Source organism: Camponotus vicinus, unplaced genomic scaffold, assembly GCF_025532165.1.
Source record: "Camponotus vicinus isolate PSW18456_S1 unplaced genomic scaffold, iyCamVici1.0 SCAF_6, whole genome shotgun sequence".
Taxonomy (NCBI): Eukaryota; Metazoa; Arthropoda; class Insecta; order Hymenoptera; family Formicidae; genus Camponotus; species Camponotus vicinus.
In genome coordinates, this window is record NW_028141978.1 from 16506697 (window position 1) to 16512711 (window position 6015).

Consider the following 6015-nt stretch of genomic DNA (forward strand, 5'->3'; position numbering starts at 1 on the left):
CATCGAGGTACACGAAGATTTCTATACCTTGTAGTCCCGATAATACCTGGTCCATCAGGCGTTGAAATGTCGCGGGCGCGTCTTTTAGACCGAAGGGCATACGATTGAATTCGTAGTGTCCGTGGGGGGTGGAGAACGCGGTCTTTTTCGCGTGTGCTTCGTGCATTGGTATTTGGTGGAATCCGGATGCAAGGTCAAACACACTAAAGTACTTCGCACTTCCCAGTTGATCTAGTATTTCCGTAATGTTCGGGAGGGGATACGCGTCGCCTATGGTTTTTTCGTTTAAAGCACGGTAATCTATTACCATGCGCCATCTTTTGTTGCCCTTGGAATCGGGTTTCTTAGGGATCCACAAGGGGGAGTTATAGGGGGAATCTGAGGGTTTAATGACGTCGTTGTTTAAAAGTTCTCCGATTTGTTTATCTATTTCCTCTTTGTGGATCGGTGGGAAGCGGTATTGTTTAGTGTTAATGGGTTGTTTGTCGGTCGTGGGGATTTTATGGGATATAATAGTCGTGTGTTCGAATTTGTCCGCCGGTAATCTAAATAAATCATTATGTCTCTGTATGAGTCGTAACACGTTGTTGTGTTCCTCGGGGTTTAAATGTTCTAGTCGGAGTGCATCTCGGATAGCTTGTAGGCGTTTGTAGTTGTCTGGGATCGATTCAGTGGAGATTGCCAGTGCTTGGCCGGTCATTGCCTGTTTGGCTTCGGATTCAGTGGATACGTCGCTTAACGTGGTTTCTATTTCCTGCAGTTCTACTGTCGGTACGATCAGTTCCCTGTCGGTATCACCGGAGTTTATCGCGTGTAGCTACGCTCTGCCATTTCGGTTCTCAACCACTGCTTCCCCTAGGTAGATGTCCTTACCGACGCTAAGTCGCGGGACGTAGCCTACTGTGATATCTAGATTTGGTACTTTGATATAGAAAGTTGCGCGTGATCTAGCAGGTATCACGACGGTGTCGTGATCGGTGAAGGATATTCGGATTCCCTGCCATGCAACGTAACTTTCCTTCTAGGTGTATATTCGACGCGTCGCGGAGGAAGTCGTTGCCCAGGATACCCTCTTGCCGTATCGGAAAATTGTCGTTTACTACGTGTAGCTCTAGAGGGTGACCCGAGTAGTAAACTTGTATGGACCCGAGCGTTTTGATCTCACCTTCTGTTATACCGCAAAGGTACAACTTATCGGTTTCACAGATGCTAGTCTCGGGATGAACGTTCCGCCGTTTGATAAGATTAGGAGAGGCGCCAGTATCCACCATGAAGAAGGTTTTCTGTGAAAGTCCGTCGACGGCTAACGCAACGGTAGGCGCGTGTGGGAAGTTCTGCGGGTTTAGTGTCGCTATTCGGAATTCTCGGCGGGAGTCACGTCTATTGGGTTTACCTGGCGTGTTTCGCGCATCGGGGGCCCTTGGCGAGCGTCGCCCGTCTGTCTCGCAGGGCCCTCCGGGTTTCCCTGGTTTTGCTGTCGAGCGTTATTATATGCGCGTTTTCGACACTCGCTAATTTGATGCCCGAGGTTTTTACAGTACCTGCACTGCTTTATTTCTCGGTTTGCGTCCGGGTGGTCTGACATTCTTGGGGAAGGTTCGCGGGACGCGTTGGTGGGGCGATTATTATTATCGGGGTAGGAGTTAGTACGCGTGTAGTCGTTCCGGGTGCGATCCGGATATTGGGATACGTTGCGCGAATATTCTGCGCGTGGGTATGATCCTTGTGAGCGATCGAGTCGTGGTTGTACGTACGGTGGGCGATCCGTGTGGGAGGTTACTGCTGGGCTCTCGCGGTTTGATCTGGGGTCATTGTAGCGTTCCCGTGAAGGTATGAGGGGTGTGAGTTGTCGTCTGGTATAGTTTCTACCCTCATAGTCTCTATCTTGTCGCTCGCGCGTGCCGAATCGTGTCTTATCTAATTCTTGTTCTTTCGCGATTGTTTTGGCGACGGAGAATGCTTCGAATGGTTTCTGGTAAAGTTTTTCTTTCATTTGCAGACGATATTCTAGCGGTAATCCTTTGCAGAAAGATCGTCCTGTTAATAGATCGATTTCGGCTTCGGTCGCGGGTGCGATGGTTCCAGTTTCGCGACGTTCGGCGTCTAGGATCCGCGGCGCGGAGTTCTTTTACTCGACTAATGTAATCTAGGATATGTTCTTGCGGTCTTAGGAAGATCATGCTTAGCTCGCCGCGGTGCTGATCTATAATTTTCTTGGATCCGAAGGCAGCGGTCAGGAGGTCTATCAACTGGGTAATGTTGTCGCAGGGTTCGTCCTCTACGGCGCTATAGGCTCGCCCGCGTAATTTGTTAATCAATAGCTTTGTAAGATTCCGTTCCGCTGAGGGGGGAATGATTTCTCTGGCTCGTCGGCAAGCCTTGTTGAACTGAGATAAGGGAATATTATAGCCGTCGAAGCGGGGGCCGAACCGGTGGCTTCGCGGAAGGAGACCTTGGGGAGTTGAGTCGGCTCGGGGGAGAGGTCATATTGATAGTCTTGGGAGTCACGTGTGAAAGGTACTTGTCCGGAATGTCGTGGGGTTGAGTAATTTTCTCTACGGAGGAGCTCGACTTCCCGACGCAGCCGTTCGATCTCGAGGCGTACGTCGTCGCTCGCGCTTCGTGACGCATCGTTGCCAGAGGCGTCCAGTTTACGCGTTTCCATTTCCTTTTCCATTTGTTCGCGGTGTCGAATAAGATCTTGTACGTTCCTCTCGTATTCCCCGCGTTGTTCTTTTAGTAGCGCCGCCTCTTCTTTTAATCTCTCGGCCTTGGTATCTAATTTAGCTTGGATTGCTTCGATTTCCGCCTTGGTCAGCGATTTACTCGTGGATTTTCCGCTACGGGTGTCCGGCATATCAGAAAAGGGGGGTTTTATTCCGAGTTCTTCTCGTTTTCCACCACTGTCACCAAATTTGTTACGTTCCGGGATGTCGCGGCTCTAAAAGAGAATTCGGACGTCGCGGGGCTCGATCGCTTTTTCGGGTCAAGCGAACCTATGCGGTTCTTCCCGGGGATACGTGCGATCTGATGCGCTCGGAATCAGTGGACTCTTCGTCGCGATACACGATAGGGATGACTATATTACCGTCTTGTGTTACTGGATGATTGGCAGGGTGTAGCCAATAGTCTAGAAGTCGCTCAGGGCACTCGGGGCATTCGTCGCTAATTCTGATGCTGCTTAATCTATTTCCACAGGAGTGGCACCCGAATCCGATGGCCAATTATAAGTCTATGTTTCGTCACGTAATTATACTGTAGACGCTCTTCGCCGGGCAGGGAATAATAACAGAATGCGCACAGAGCGGCTCTAGTTTGATTATTCGCGAATCCGCAAGCCTTTTGGCAAAAGCTCAGGGAAAGATCGGGGGTATTAAGGGGGGCCTGAGTGGTCCGATCACGAAACTCGCGGGGTCGCATCGGAGAAGAGCGATTTCATCGGGTTAAGTCCGATTTTCCGGGGATTTTCTTGAAAGTAGGTCTCGGCTGGGACTGAGTCCCTTTAACGCGGCGTCGGTTTAAAGAGATTCGGGAAAGTAGGTCACTGGGTAATTAGGTCAATTTATGTAGGTCAGTGGGTCATCGCATTAAATCCCAAAATCGAAATTAGGTCACTGGATCAGTGGGTCATTGCGTTAAATCCCGAAATCGAAATTAGGTCATTGGGTCAGTGGTTCATTGCGCTAAATCCCGAAATCGAAAATAGGTCAGTGGGTTAGTAGGACGTTGCGTTAAATCCCAAAATTGAAAATGGGTTAGTAGGTCGTTGCGTTAAATCCCAAAATTGATAATAGATCAGTAGGTCGTTGTGTTAAATCCCAAGCGTCGGATTAAATCCCAATTCATAATTTCGTTAATTACAGTTTAAGGAGAAGACCGCGGTCATTTGTCGCTACGAATTCGGATTGTTGTTATTATTATTATTAATATTTGACTATAATTCGCGGGATAGAGCCGGTATTCGCGGTAATTCGCGGAGATAAGGCCGGGGATTTAATACAGAGAAGCTCGATTGACCACTGGAATGTACCGCGGCGCCGAAGGGTCGGGCCGAGATCGTAAAAGTGAAACCTTATACAAAAACACGATGGGCCTAGCAAAAAGTCGTGACTTGCACGAACAGGATTTTTCAACCGTCACTTACCTCCAAGATGGCTTCGCTTCATTTCCTTTCAAAGATTAATTTCCAGTGACCTGGCCGCGTTGATTAATCAGGCTGCACTGGTAGGCGGGGATCGCGGCGCTCCATGCGGGTCTCCGGGATGAGTGGAAGCGGGTTGATGCGGCTGGTTATCGACGTCGATGGGGATGAGTCGTTCTGGCCACTTTATTAAACACGTGGTTTTATTTGCACTCGTGAATAACTTTTCGTATTCTTTATCGTAGTGGTTTGGTTCTACGATACCGATATAATCGGTGGACGCGGCGTAGTGATATCTCGCTATCATCCGACGGAGTTGATTTTTCCTACCGGCACGGCGTGTTTTAGGCATTGTGGAAAATTAAAGTCATATTCGGATTTTCTGTAGGCGGCGAGCGGCTTGTCCTCTCTGAGCCGTTACTTCAAATCAGAAATAATTAACTATGCTTCGGATTTTCTGTAGACGACGAGCGGTTTATCCTCTCTGAGTCGTCACTTTGAATCAGAAGTAATCAATTGTGCTTCGTATTTTCTGTAGGCGACGAGCGGCTTGTCCTCTCTAAGTCGTCACTTCAAATACGAAATCCTGATTTAGTTATTATAATTTAGTAGCATGTGCCTGGTTAAGAATATCTGTATATTAACGTCGCGTCGCGTGGGATGTGGATTTATTGAATTAGGATTCTTTTGAATGATCACAAGATTTAGCACACACTAGTATATATTTCTAAATTAATACACACAATTAAACTAACACTTATATTCGAAAATGAATTTATAAATGAATTTGAAGGTTTAAGGTTAGAATTAGAATTAAGATTACGATCTGGAATTAGGATTTAGAATTAGAGTCCAGCTTAGGACTTGTCGGTTCGGTGTCGCGAGTTTGACTGCCTGAGTCTGGGCCCGCTCCGAGTTCCCTCGATTTCGGCGGCTCGACCGCTGCGGCGGTCGAAAGTGGAGAGCTTGGAGAGAGAGGGGCCCTAGCTGAGCGCCATCTCTGGGCGCTTGGCGGAGGCTTAGGTCTAACGCAGTGCCGCGCTCGGCCGCTAGTCGGGGTTCGGTGTCATAGCGCGCCTTGGCGCGCGTTTCAAATGCGCTGAAAGAAACTAAGAGGATTTGCATGGAAATTCGCGGAAAAAATCAGGCGCGGGCTGTAACACCTTGTAATCTCCCTGTTGTCGATATTACCAATATCGACAACAAATACGAGGGTTTTTTTTAGAAAAAAAGCTTGAAAATGCCTATTCATTTCAAAACATCATAACTCAGAGAAACACACAATCCACATAATGTAATATTTAAAAACGCATTTTAAAAAGGAAATTCTATATTTTAATACAATTAATAAAGTTGATAGAAAAAGAATTCTTTTTCTGCCCGTGCACGCCAAAGTTAAAGTTTTTTCTACAATTTTGTTAGGCTCTCACTGTAAAATAGCGTCGCTTGTAATAAATTTTGTAGTAAATCTTTGTAGGGAAATCTCCATTAGAGCATTAGAAAGTTGGAGTCTCACACTTGAAAATACTTTTTGAAATACCGCTCTACGATCAGTTTTTGCAAACACATAAATTTGAATTTCTCTTTTATTCTGTGACCCTAATTTTGTTGCGAAGTGTATTAAAATATAAGTGCAATTTTCTGCTTGTTCATTATTATCAGTTACTTAGCAGCTGTTTATTATTTACAGCTATTAGTATATTGAAGTTTTCTGTTAAAAAGAATCTGTAATATAATTTAAATTATATTATAATTTATCATTATGATTGCGAATTGCAAAAAAATTAGTTTTATAAATGTTAATAGTAATATTTGTTGAAAAATTCATTTTTTAACAATTTTTAAAAATAAAGAATTGTTCAAAAAACCAATAT